The following is a 14,755-nucleotide window of genomic DNA, read 5'->3' as shown; positions in this document are numbered from 1 at the left end:
ACTGAACTGAGTACTCTTTCTGCTCTTGGATACTTATGACAATGAGGTTTGTCCCTGTATCTAGTACATATAGGACATCATTAATTTACATGATAACATGTGCTTAATGTAATGAGCCATCCTTAAATGCAACTGATATTCCTTGTGACCCATGCGTCAATTTACCAGCAATCTCTTCTTCAACTTCTATTAACAATGCGAAACCCAGGGTGTTTGGAATAAATTTCATTAGGTTCAATAGGAATAAATTCCTGCAGGCCTTCTACCTCTCTATGCTAATCATGAGGATATCATCTATAAAAATAAAAAGTTGTAATTTACTAATTTGGCAGTTGTGCATCTTATCTCAGTAAAGATATATTTGCTCTCCCACCCTGCTGCACTGATCTCTGTTCCTTGAATCTGTTAGTAAAATATAGTGTGGTAAAACAGTGTAAGTTCCACTGGAGAGTGCTATATTTCTTTGGTTACAACTGTCCTGTATAAAGTTAAGAAGCTGTCCAGCCTATGAGAGAGTGCTTTGTAACCAGGTAAGAGAACCTGGTCCACTGCAAAGCCAGGAATTGGTCTCTGAGGTATGCTTGAGGGAGAGGTGGGTGGGCTCTCAAGCATATGGCTCCAGTCCAGGTTCTCAGACCTGCACAGCCGCAGGTGGGAACTGTGCTAATTGCAGTAGAGGAGATTTAAGCATTCCTAAATTTTCTGTTCATTGCACTGATGCCTGGTAGGGGCCAGTAAGTAGGCCTAAGTATTGTTGCTCCAGGGATTTGGACTGTCAGTGCATGCATGGCGCGTTGCATGGACAAATATCTTTCTTTGATTGTTTATATGAAGCCTAGTGTGCTATAAAGTGGTTTTGTAGCTTGTATGTCATTAAATACATGCATATATACTGAAAACTGCCTGCTGTATCCTATCTAAAATTCCAAACTTGTTACAGTATTATTGAAGTTAAAACAATTTCTGTGGAATGAGAAATCCAAAAGCTCCAACAGAAATTTGTGCAATTAATTTATTCCTATTATGTCATAGTTCCCATAAACCTGAGAGTATATTTTATCCTTGTTTTTTCTACAGTATGTTACTCTTTTGACTCTCATTGAAGCACCTCCACATTTTTATCCTCATATTTAAAGATGACAAGACCACCAGCATGTAGGATAAAGGATTATTCCGGATTTTGGAATTATTTTTTTTACTTACTCACCTGGTCCGCCACATCCACTTTGTCCCCTGGCATCCACAGTGTCCATCGGATTTGTCTTCAGCAGCATCCCCGGTCCCAAGGATGCATAGCATATGTGTGCGGGTGCGCCAGTGACGTCATCGGTACACCCGCGCAATGCATCCTTTGAGATATATGGATAAGGGATACTCAACCTGTATTGTGAAAACAAGGAATCTATAGGAAAAGATCCTAGAGCACCGGTTCTCAAAGTCGGTCCTCGGGACTACACACAGTGCATGTTTTCCAGGTCTCCTCACAGAATCAAGTGAAATAATTAACTCCACCTATGGATCTTTTAAAATAAGTCAGTCAGTAATGAATGCACCTGGCAGGTGAACTGGAAAATGTGAACTGTGTGTGGTCCTGGGGACTGGGTTTGAGAACCATTATCCTAGAGTTGTATTACCATGGGCACAGATGTCCACTTCCTTAACTAGATGCTTGGGTAATGCAGGTGCACACAGGAGCAATTGACTATAATCTTAATATGATATTACTAATAGTATATTTGAGGTATGGTATAAATGCATATGAACAAGGCTTATGACCATGTTATATAACCCCCCCCCCCCCCCCCCCCCAGTGACTCCCCAAAGTCTGGTGTAATGCAATCTTCTATGTAATTTACACTTTTTTTGTGTTTTATGTGATGTGAAACTATATAAAGTAATATGTGTTAAATATGTGCCATAATGACTGCCAACATTGAATTGTTTGCCCTTTAGCCTTTTTAATATAAATGATATGCACCTGTAAAAACATAAATAATGCAATACATACAGAGTAATTCTGGCAGTCTGCATGCCCCCAAATTTTGTTTATTTTTTAGGCCATAAGGCATTTTGCGTCTTGCTATACTAACCCAAATATACTTCCCTTAAACATTTAATTGTAAATTTTTCTGAATATAAATAAAATACATATAGCAAAACGTGTTTATTTTCTGTTTTCTTTCTCTTAGAAAGACTCTTTATAGCAGTGACTGATTGGAAGCCAGACACACCTTACGAGTCACAATGGGCAGCCCTTTAAACTTCAAAAGGGTAATAAGTCAAAACAATACATGTATTGATTATTGATTCAATCAATCAATCAAAGAATGACAGAGACAACAATTTGTAATAACATATGAACCAGCAATTTAAATAAGTGTTAAAAAAATCTGCCAATAAAGCAGGAATGGGGGCTCAGAAGGCTGCGATTTGCCAATGCTTTATAGTGTGACTCACACTGTAATTGTGTGATTATCAGCAAGTTCAGGAGATCTGGAAGGCTTTGTATAGGATCTATCTGTTCAGTGGTTGTCTTTTTCATTTGTTAGATTTTCCCTTTGAACTTATTTTAAAAAATATATTATTAAATAATATGTTGAGCAGAGTTTTCCCACCAAATATCCGGGCTTTCCAGAATACTTTTCCTGTCAGATAGGGAAATATAGTTTGGCGCTTAAACCACTGTACTCAATAGTATTGTTGCCCTGGTCCCCTATGTTTTAATAAGCCAGTAAACCTGGTTAATCAAAAAGCAGATGTCATATACATAAACATAAACAATAATTCACATCAAACAAAGCTAATATAAGAAACATAAAATATATAGTATATTATTTACCACAATCTGCATTTGAGGAGTCAATCCTACGCAAAACCACCTGTTACATAAAAAGGAGTGGTATTCTTTATTGTTTGAATACACAGGGTGGGATTACTCTGCTACATAGTAATTCTTTAGCGCACTTTACACTGTACAAAAAACATTGTAAATAACATTAAGAACTTGAAACATTGTCATTTATTCTGTAAATATTGATTATAACAGGCTCATAGTTTAAACAGTGTTTTTTATTCATTCATATGTGGAAAAAACTTTCACATTGTTTATTTTACAGGTGGCCGTCTGAGCATTTTTGCTTTCATTGTCTAATAAATATGTATTTTTTTTATTCATGTTTTGAATTGCTTGTGTATTCAGCCTGTGGTGCAATCATTAACACTAGGGCAGTGCTTCCACTACAAATTCGGCTCAGCGCTATGGTAAGGAATGCATCCCAAACTTGTAGCCTTTGTAATGTATACAGTACAGATATAGGGGGAGATTCTCTAAAACGCTCCGCCCCCCTTCGCCGCCCATCGCAATTATAATTATCGCATATGTTCTAACATATGCGATAATTATAGCAAAGGACAGCTCTTGCGATAAGAGCTGTCCTTTGCGGTGAGAGTTGCCGGGTCCCAGCAGGTCCCAGCGGCTCTCCCCTCCCTCCCTTACCCGGCGCTGCTGCTGCTGCGCCGGGCTCTCCTCCTCCCTGCACCCGGAAGAGGATCAGTGCAGGAAGGAGGTCACAGGTCCGGGCAGCACAGCTCTATGCTGCCCGGACACAGGTGAGGGGGCGATGCAGGGCGGCAGGGGTCCGTGCGGGACGGCGGGGGGTCGTTGCGGGGCAGCGGTGGGATGCGGTAGAAGCCCATTGGCTTCTATGGGGCATCGCCAGATTTTTCTGGCGATGCCCCCCGCCGCGGTAACCCGGCGGGGGATGCTTACAGCATCCCAAAATGCGGTAAAAACCCTGATAACGGGATTTTTACCGCATTTTTAGCTTAGAGAATCTACCCCATAGCCTCTTTCTTCTTGGCCTTTAATAGGATCCCCTGTTAATCCCCTTGCTGTATTGTTCTCTCTATTGTATTGCAGCTAAGAACAATAGATGAAAAGAAGCATGTTCTGCGTCTAGGTGCATAAACTTAGTCAAGATGAGCCTGGCTATATCTGTAGATACCAAATGTGGGGCTAATTGCTCCACAAGGATAGAACCTTTTTAGTGCTTTATATTTTTCAACCAGTTAAAAACCACCCCACATGCAATAATTTGTTCACTCCTGTGCCTGTCTTTGGGCCTGATTCAGGTCTGCTCGCTAGGCTGCCTATATTCGCTGCCTAGCGAGCAGGTAAATGCTGCCTTGCCGAACACACATTGCACCAGGACACTGGAGGAATAAGGGGCCCGCTGCTTCCCAAACCAGCAATGAGTTATCCACTGGCCCTCCTGCAGACCATTTTGAGCAATGATGAATGAATGGCCCAGACTGATAGCAAAGTCCTACCACCTATGAGCGCGATGATCACAGTCACATTCTGCCTCTAATTAAGCCCCGCTCATCGGGATTCCAACAGTAATTACTTTGATGTCGGAATCCCGACTGCCGAGAATCTGGCAGGGGGATCACAACCCACAAGCTCCGATACTGAAAGGCAGTACTATGAAAACATGACCATAAACAAAGACAAGTCAAAGTGGGGGTGGGGGCAAGATGGGGAAAATGAAGACAAGAGAAACACACTACCTAGCCAATGCAGTGGTATAGAACAGTGGTCGGGATACTCAGACATTGGGCGGTATTCAATGTGAATACCGGCGAGGTGCAGCGAATCCTGTTTAGGATTCGCTGCACATTCGCCACGTTCCAGAGCCTCGCCGGCTCCGGTATTCAAAGAGTCAGGGGCTCGCTGCCCCTGACCGGCGAATATGAGCTCCTGCGGCGAACGCCGCAGGGAGCCTGAGGACGGTGGCAGGCAGAGAGATGGAAGTCTCTCTGCCTGCCCCAGAACGTTTGTGGGGGGGAGGTGGGCTCCCCGGGTAACAGGCAGCACAGGCTGGCCCCCGGGGGTGCCAGCAGGGGACCGGGCATATTCACTACACCCGATCATGAATATGTAATGATCGGGTGAAGTGAATATATGAATATCTAATGAGCAGCTCGGCTCCAGCGCCCCCTGCTGGTTGGTCAGTGTAAAAAAAAAAATATATATATATATTTTTTTAAATTAAATATATATTCATGTGCTTACAGCACATGAATAAAAATAGCATGCCCCTCCTCAAAATAAAATTCCTGATTTTTTGACACCAAATGTAAAAAACAAAACACTTTATTTTAAAAGTTCACATTCCACTTCACCATGAAAAGATAGCGATTGCTACTCGGTGAATCGTGGCGAAAAAAACCTTCAAATGTATTCGCCATTTGGTCATTGAATAGGGTGATTCACCGTTTTAGTCAAAAATTCGCCAAACAGCACAAATTCGCCATAAAAACCTGGCGAATCAGGCTCATTGAATACCGCCCATTATCTTAAATATATTCTAGGTCACAGAAAACTAAAACTCTAATCAGAAGTACCAAGTGGAGGAAAAGTCATTATTTTTCTTGACTCAAGTCATAGGACATTCAAAGTCATATATATGGGTCTATCCTGGCAAACCATTCTTTCAATGAGGATGGAGATGTGGACTTTCATTTAACCGGAAGTACTGCTGTACTCTTAAGTTATTTAAGCTAGGACTTTTTATAATTCAGCACAGGGCCAGGGAATAGATTCAAGAGCCAGAAGGCGGAGTCAGTGGAAATCACAATGGATTTGGAAAGGGATATGACCTGATTCCAGAAAGGGTGCAGAGCAAAGGACTAGTTAGCCATCTGCAGAGTTAAATCTCAAGCTTCTGTCAGAAACAGTGGGGAACATTTTCACCAGAATCTTAGGGCATCTACTGTATACATTAATTAGCTGAATAATTACCAATGCATGAAATCCAAGTTGCCTATGGGGAAGTCAGGATTACCAAACTGCAGGGTCAGAGGACAAAACAAAGTAGATATCCATGGATGCATCCTCAGTTTATTCCAAACTAGCTGAAGTACCTAGAATTGTTTGGGTTTGATTGTGCAATTAAACTTTTATACTTCTCTTGTTTTAAGCTTGACAGCTCTTCCAACAGACCCAGGAGGTGGTTGCCTAGTGCCATTTTTGTTCATGGGGTTTCGCTCCCTGGGTCAAAGGTCTGCCCAGCGTACACCAACTTTACATTGGACAGAGGTCCTGGCCAACCCAATAGGCATAGTATGCCTATTGGGGTGGCCAGGACCTCTGTCCGATGACCATTTGCCACCCCTCTCTGAAGCTATCATCCAAATCCGTTCAGCAGAAGACCCTGAACATGCTCCCCATGCTCATGCTGTGCCTAGCATACTCCTCTCTGTGGTCGGCTTCTGGATCTGACCACATTGTTTTTCTTAAACCCCATGTCCTCTACCCCTCTATGTTATGCAACTTTGCCATATCTTGCTTTCCTGACCCACTTTGTGTAGTGACAAGATCCCTGTTTGGGCCGACGGGACAGTCACAGGGTCGGGATTGGGGGTCTTAGTGGATGTAAGTCTAATCTGGACCCAATCAATCTAAAATTGGTTTGGTTCACATCAGTCCAACAGTGTCCGAATGCATACTGGACAAACAGACAAATAACAGGTGACAAATATTGTATGGGAGAGATAGTTAGATTGGGACCTATCATAGTGTGCGATATGAGGGACATTATGGATTTCTACAGGTTTGATGAAAGATTAGTAGAGACAGAATGGATCTCCAGACTCACCCACTATGTAGCATCCACTGACCTCATCAAATCCCACACCAGACTTCACATTATTGCGTTATAATATGTGGGAAAGTAAGGGAGCTGAAGTCCCTCCAAATGTTTGAATTTATTTAAAATAACAGTTAAAACAAGGTATCCTGCAACGCAACCCCCCCTCCCCCAAATAAAGAATCCTGAACCTAGTTACTCATGTTCAAAACCAGTGTTTAAGTGCATGAATAGCAATCTGAGGATTGGGGAAAAAATAACAGTCATCAGTGATTGCATTAAAGGACAAGAGAAATTTGAGTTGCAAGGGGGCATGAAAGGTCTTATACAGGTTGAGTATCCCTTATCCAAAATGCTCAGGACCAGAAGAATTTTGGATAACAGATTATTCCGTATTTTGGAATATTTTTATATTTCAATGAGGTATCTTTCATTTATGTTGTATAAATACATCAAACACATGAAATACACACAAATATATTTTATTTGAGCATGAAACAAGGTTTTAAAACAGTACAAAGTTTGTGTACAATCTCAGACACTGAATATGAATGCCAAGCAATCATGTCCTTGCACATATTTAGTGCCATTTACATTTTATTTCTCCAGTAGTGCCAATTACAGATAGGTTTTTAGCAAAAAAATAAAAAAATAAAAGTACATTTTGGAAACTATGGTTTTTGAAATAATCTGGATAATGGATATTTGGATATGGGATAGGGAGGTTTCCATCTCCCTGCCTGCCGTCGTCCCCCGGCTCCCTGCGGCATTCGCCGCAGGGGTTAAAAACCACCTGAATGCTCCAGCCCTCCGGAACCCTGTGAATGTGCAGCGAATCCTAAAAAGGATTTACTGCACATCGCGATATTTCACATTAAATACCTGCCAATGACAGAATCATAATATGTCTTCATAAATGTAATATTCAGCCATATATGAGTCTTGAGGGGTATTCAATTCCGGGTCACGATTGTTGGTATGTCCTGACAGCTGTGACCCTGGCCTGTTTTTGTTTTGCTTGACCGCAAATCACCAGGCGGGATTCAATGTCCTGCTTGCCGATCGGCAAAAGGGGCGTGTCCCCGCATAAATGGCCGTGGATTGTCGGGATCCGGCCGTGATCGCGACAATTCCTGGCCGTTCTCTGCAAAAGGGGCACAACAGCTTTTAAAGTCAGGCCTGTTCTGTCGATTTGCCTCTTTAATGCTGTCTGTCCCCCCGGATTAAATACCCCCCTTAATATGTCCATGTCCATATATTTGCTTATTCTGTCATAAGATCATATATCTTTGCGGACGATACAAAACTTAGCAAAGTCATCAAATCATCAGAAGATGTCACCATGCTTCAAAATGATCTTGCAATTCTAGATGAGTGGGCAAAAAAATGGAAGATGAGGTTCAATGTAGATAAATGTAAGGTTATGCACCTTGGGAGACACAACCAGTGTGCAAGTTACAACCTTAGCGGAGAGGAACTGGGTAATTCCATACTTGAAAAGGATCTAGGAGTCCAAATAGACAGCAAACTGGGATGTAGTGCCCATTGTAATGTAGCTACAAAAAAGGCCAAAAAATTCTGGCATGTATTAAGAGGGGAATGGAAACTAGGGACTCAAGGGTAATTATGCCACTGTATAAAGCATTGGTGAGACCTCACCTCGAGTACGGCGTGCAGTTCTGGGCCCCACACTATAAAAAGGACATCATAGAATTAGAAAAAGTCCAAAGGTGAGCAACAAAGCTTATTAGGGGAATGAAGAATTTAAGCTACGGGGAGAGATTAAGCAATTTGGGACTATTTACATTGAAAAAGAGACGTTTAAGGGGGGACATGCTCAACATGTACAAGTATATCATGGGCCAATATAAGGAACTGTCACACACCCTCTTTTCTACTAGAAAGGAATCTAGGACACGAGGGCATGAGTATAGATTGGAAGAAAAAAAAATTCATTCAGCTAGTACAGGGGTGGCCAACCAGTCATAGACAAAGAGCCAAAAAATATGCTTTGGGACGATGAAGAGCCAACATCATGCGCATATGTACATTTATACATCGCCAACCTCATACATACATTTATACACCGCCACCCTCATACATACATACCATTTATACACCGCCACCCTCATACATACATACCATTTATACACCGCCACCCTCATACATACATACATTTAGACACCGCCACCCTCATACATACATACCATTTATACACCGCCACCCTCATACATACATACCATTTATACACCGCCACCCTCATACATACATACCATTTATACACCGCCACCCTCATACATACATACCATTTATACACCGCCACCCTCATACATACATACCATTTATACACCACCACCCTCATACATACATTTATACACCGCCAGCCTCATACATACATACCATTTATACACCGCCACCCTCATACATACATACCATTTATACACCGCCACCCTCATACATACATACATTTAGACACCGCCACCCTCATACATACATACAATTTATACACCGCCACCCTCATACATACATACCATTTATACATCGCCACCCTCATACATACATACATTTATACACCGCCACCCTCATACATACATACATTTATACATCGCCACCCTCATACATACATACATACATACATACATTTATACACTGCCACCCTCATACATACATACATTTATACATCGCCACCCTCATACATACATACATACATACATACATTTATACACCGCCACCCTCATACATACATACCATTTATACACCGCCACCCTCATACATACATACCATTTATACAACGCCACCCACATACATACATACATACATACATACATTTATACACCGCCACCCTCAAAAAAGTGTGTGTGGGTTAACACTATAGAAGCCAATGGGGTTCACATTGCTATTCTCCCCCACCCACCCACCCACCCACCTAGTACTAGCAGTCAGGTCTCCTGTGCCCTGATGCCAGCTTCCACGTTCCGCAGCAGTGGGGATGGACCATGTGAGAGCGAAAGAGGTGGGGCAAGAGAGATGACACAAAGAGAAAGTGAGAGTCAGGTAGATAGAGAGAGGTGTGGGGGAAGAGGGGGTGAGGGGAGGAGTGCGAATGTAAGTAAGGCAAGGCAAAGGGAGAGAGCATGGGTTAGAAAAGGGTTGTCCCACCCCCCCAGATCTTCTGGACTCCATCTCCTTCTCACCTGTGGCTACGTAGTCAATGTCAGGTCTTCTCTATGCCCCGGCGCCGGTTCCCGCGCAGTAGCTGGCCTCCTCTGCTTCAGCAGCAGCTGGACTTCCCTGCAGCAGCAGCTGGCTCCCGCAATGGCTGCTGTTCCCTCAGCCCCGGAACCTCCATCGGCTGGTCTCCTCTGCCCCAGCGCTGGCTCCCGCAGCATCATCTCCTATGCGCCGCAGTCTTCTCATTGGCGTGGGTAAGGGGGCGGGGGGCAAGATGCTGGATGTCCATCATATATTAGGAGGGGGAGGGGGCTTGCTCCGCGGCTGTACCTGCTATGCAGCCGCTCACTGTGTGGGGAGACGTGGGCTGCCCGATCGCTGCTGACCACAGTGATCGGGAAGAACTTTAGCGCTGTGACGGGGGTGATTGAAGGAGCCTCAGCTCCTTAAGCAAAGAGCCGCATGCGGCTCGAGAGCCGCGGGTTGGCCACCCCTGAGCTAGTAGAAAGAATTTCTTTACGGTCAGAACAGTAAAACTCTGGAACTCTCTTCCCAGAGAGGTGGTAACGGCTGGCTCATTAAATGCGTTCAAGGCAAAGTTGGACAAACATTTACTGGATAAAAACATCCATGGGTACAAATAAGAATCTGTCTGTAAAATATCAGAACCTACCATATCAGCAATGGATATCTATACCAGGTTGAACTAGATGGACGCAAGTCTTTTTTCAGCCTTACCTACTATGTAACTATGTAACTATGTAACTATATCATATGTAACAATATATGATTACCTTGCACAATAAAACATACAAAACCGTAATTTTCAGCTCTATACAAAGCATAGCAATTTAAACAATGTAAAATCTCATACCTCCATCAGATATATAAATGTGTCACAATGTATACTTATTCCCTTTGACTACTCTGAATAACTGTGACAGCTTTATTAAAAATCCCGGTACTTGTTTCCTATCTGGGCGCCCACGATTTTAATCGCGGGCATCGGGGGTAAAATCGGGGCCATCGCGGCCGATAAAAAATCGGGTGCGATGGTCCAGACGCGATGCCCGCGATTTTCCCATAGGGAACAATGTTAAATGCCTCAATTTACCCGCGATGACCGCGATTTACCATAGGAAACAATGTTAAATGGATCAATTTCCCCAAATTATCATAAAAATGTCCCCCCAAAAGTAGTTGACGCCACCCCGCCATCAACGTGAACCCGAAGTGTGGCGAGCGCAGCGAGCCCGCGAGGGGCGGCGGTACGCGTCCTCCGACCTTTTCATGCCCTACTATCCACTAGGGCGTGGAGTGAGAATAGAATAGTGTAGCGAGCGCAGCGAGCCACCGAGCCCGAAGCGTGGCGAGCGCAGCGAGCCCCGCGAGGGGACGCGGATACCTTCACAGGTAAACGCGTCCCTTCGCGGGCTTCCCAGGTGTCCGCGACGCCATGGACACCTGGGAAGCCCGCGAGGGGACGCGTATAACTGTGAAGGTATCTGCGTCCCCTCGCGGGGCTCGCTGCGCTCGCCACGCTTCGGGCTCGGTGGCTCGCTGCGCTCGCCACACTATTCTATTCTCACTCCACGCCCTAGTGGATAGTAGGGCATGAAAAGGTCGGAGGACGCGTACCGCCGCCCCTCGCGGGCTCGCTGCGCTCGCCACGCTTCGGGTTCACGTTGATGGCGGGGTGGCGTCAACTACTTTTGGGGGGACATTTTTATGTTCAGGGGTGTTTTTGCCACATTTCCCATTGTTCCCTATGATAATTTGGGGAAATTGATCCATTTAACATTGTTTCCTATGGTAAATCGCGGTCATCGCGGGTAAATTGAGGCATTTAACATTGTTCCCTATGGGAAAATCGCGGGCATCGCATCTGGCCCATCGCATGTCATTATAATGACATGCGATGTACCCGCGATGCCCGCGATGGGCGCCCAGATAGGAAACAAGTACCAAAATCCCTTTATATATTCATAGTAAATATTTTTTAACCTGAAAATATAATGCAAAATAAAAACAATTCACCCTTAAAGTCTAAAAAAAAAAAGAATCCAAGAAATAAGCTATTAAGTATTTTCAGGCCTGAGTGTGATTTGGAAGTAAAGCAAATAAAAAGCAGTATAAAAATAAAGCTGTTTGTTGGGTACATGCAAAAGCAGCCAACGTCCACTCTGCATATAATAATAATATATGTATTTGCACTTCTTGCATTGCAACACAGTTTATCCAGGTGAACAGTTAATTGTCATATATATATATATATATATATATATATGCGGCCACCGGACCGGCACTGTCCATAAATATTCAAAGAAGCTGCGTGCCTTTGTCAGAAGTCAAGGTAGAGAGCTGTGTATCCCAGGTAGAATCCAGGAGACAGACACGTCACTGCAGCATGTATCCAAGCAAAAAGGATTTTATTGTAACATAGCCCCAACGGCTCGTTAATAAATATTTATTTATGTATCTTTTCATGTATGTTTCAACTTTATGTATGTATATTTTGATATGGTGGTTGTGCCTTTCCTTCCGTCCCCCTGCAAGAGTATCCAGCTGCTGATCTCTATGACAATGGGGACGCAGGTGGGAGCTGCGTGCTTGTCCGATAGAAGATTGGTGGTGGTGAAGTCTTATTGACAGGGGAGGTGTTACACTCGTGGCCACGCTGAAGCGGGTAACCATGGTGATGCCTCGGCGTGTGGGAGACGCTGACGCGTACACTGTGGGACCCGTGCACAGGTGTGCAGCTTGAGTGGGAGACGCCTGGAGGACGGACTGGCACCAATTGCACGTGTATTTAAAGGTATTTGGTGTTGTGTGTATTTTACTTGTACCTGCCTCTTGAGAAAGGGGAACTATCCCCGAAACGAGCCGTTGGGGCTATGTTACAATAAAATCCTTTTTGCTTGGATACATGCTGCAGTGACGTGTCTGTCTCCTGGATTCTACCTGGGATACACAGCTCTCTCTCTCTCTGTCTCTCTCTCTCTGTCTCTCTCTCTCTCTCTCTCTCTCTCTCTATATATATATATATATATATATATATATATATTTATAGTGAACGTGAGTCTTATAAATACTGCCATCTGCTGGCAGAGAGTAAAACTATATCTCTGGCTCACACATGCACAAACACAGAAGGTAGCAGACTAGCTTTCGAAGCTTTTGCTTCGAGCGGACTTAATAGTTACTTTATAATTGTACTCCCACCCAAGAATCAGTTCTAATGGCAGAGCCAAACTTCCTATTAGACACGTGAGGCACGTGCCTAGGGGTGGCACATGTTTGGGGGCGGCACTTGGATGCTTGTGATAATACTGTCAGCCAGAAACCTGCAAAATATCCACTGTACTGTACCATATTCCATCTTGAATAGAGTGTAAATGGATAGGACATGCAGATACTGCACTTTGAACTGTCCTACTCAGTAAATGTGTATACATAATAAAACATTAAAAAATTCACAGTTAGTGGCATTTTTATTCATCCATTAAATTGGCTATTATCAAATGAGGGCTTATAATTAATCAATAAATTGAGAAATGTTATGGTTTGAGAAAGGAGAAAACTGCATTCCAGCATAAAAACCTCATACCATCTGTGAAACACACTGGTGTTGGTATTATGGTTTGGGCCTGTTTTGCTGCACTTGGCCCAGGATGACTTGGCATCATTGATGGGACAATGGATTCTGAATGAAACCAGAATATTCTAAATGAAAATGTCAGGACAACTGTCCATGAGCTCGAGAAAGTGGGTCACGCAGGAAGACGATTGCCCAAAACACACAAGTCATTATACCAAAGAATGTTTAAGAAGAATAAATTAAATGTTTTGGAATGTCCAATTGAAATTTTGTGGAAGGATCTGAGGCGGGCAGTTCATGGGAGGAAACCCACCAACATAACAGAGTTGAATCTTTTTTTGTCATGAGAAAGGAGGTAAAATTCCTCAAAACTGATGTTCAGGACTAGCAACTTCCGGAAACTTTTGGCTGCAGTTATTGTAGCACAAGTGGTTCATAGTAGATACTGAAAGCAATGGTTCACATACTTTTGGCACTCACAAATATGTGATATTGGATTATTTTCCTCAATAAAAAAATAAGTGCATCTAATTTTTTGTGTCATTTGTTTGATTTGGTTCTCTTTACTTTCAGGACTTGTGTGTGAAAATCTGAGGGAGCTTAAGGACAAATTTCAGTCGAAATATAGAAATATTTCAAGGGTTTACAAACTTTGAAGCACCACTGTAAATATGTAAGTACCCCTGTTGTATCACATACTTTCCCTGTAATTACTTTATCATACTGTGGGTATGTACAAACATATGTACAAACATATGCGGCTAGCATCGGGGTGCGGTGACGGAGACCCCCGCGATACCTGTAATGTGATGTGCGGGGGTCTCCGTCACATCCCGGCGGCTGTCAGTGTCTCCTCCTCCCCCCTGCAGCCGGATGTCCTCCTGGCTGTGACACCTCCTGGGGGAGGAGGAGATCGATGGAGGACGGGAGGGGGGGTCGCGGGGATGGCGGGCAGTGGGTGATGATAGAAGCCCATAGGCTTCTTTAGGGTATCCCCACCCAGAGGTGGCGATACCCTGCCCTGCGGAGATGGGGTGGACGGGTAATGGTACATAGGAAAATGTGGTAAAACCCCCGTTTTACCGCATTTTTCCCTTTAGTACATCCCGCTTCCTATCACTAATTATTAACACTTAGTATATCACTGGCATGCCGCGCTGGGCTTCCCAGCTTATGATAGTTTTTTGGGGTGCCGCACCCTGCACCTAGATATAGCGCTAGGGACCCCCAATATACAGAGAAGCCTTGACGCGGCTTGGGGGCTTATCATACAACCTGCGCAGGTATATGTAACCAATATCTCTGAATTCTATTATCATGTAGTGTTCTAGATTGG

This window comes from Crinia signifera, chromosome 1 (genome assembly GCF_055691185.1).
Source record: "Crinia signifera chromosome 1, ASM5569118v1, whole genome shotgun sequence".
In the NCBI taxonomy this organism is placed as follows: Eukaryota; Metazoa; Chordata; class Amphibia; order Anura; family Myobatrachidae; genus Crinia; species Crinia signifera.
The sequence above is the reverse complement of the archived record's forward strand: the minus strand, read 5'-3'. Positions refer to the sequence as shown.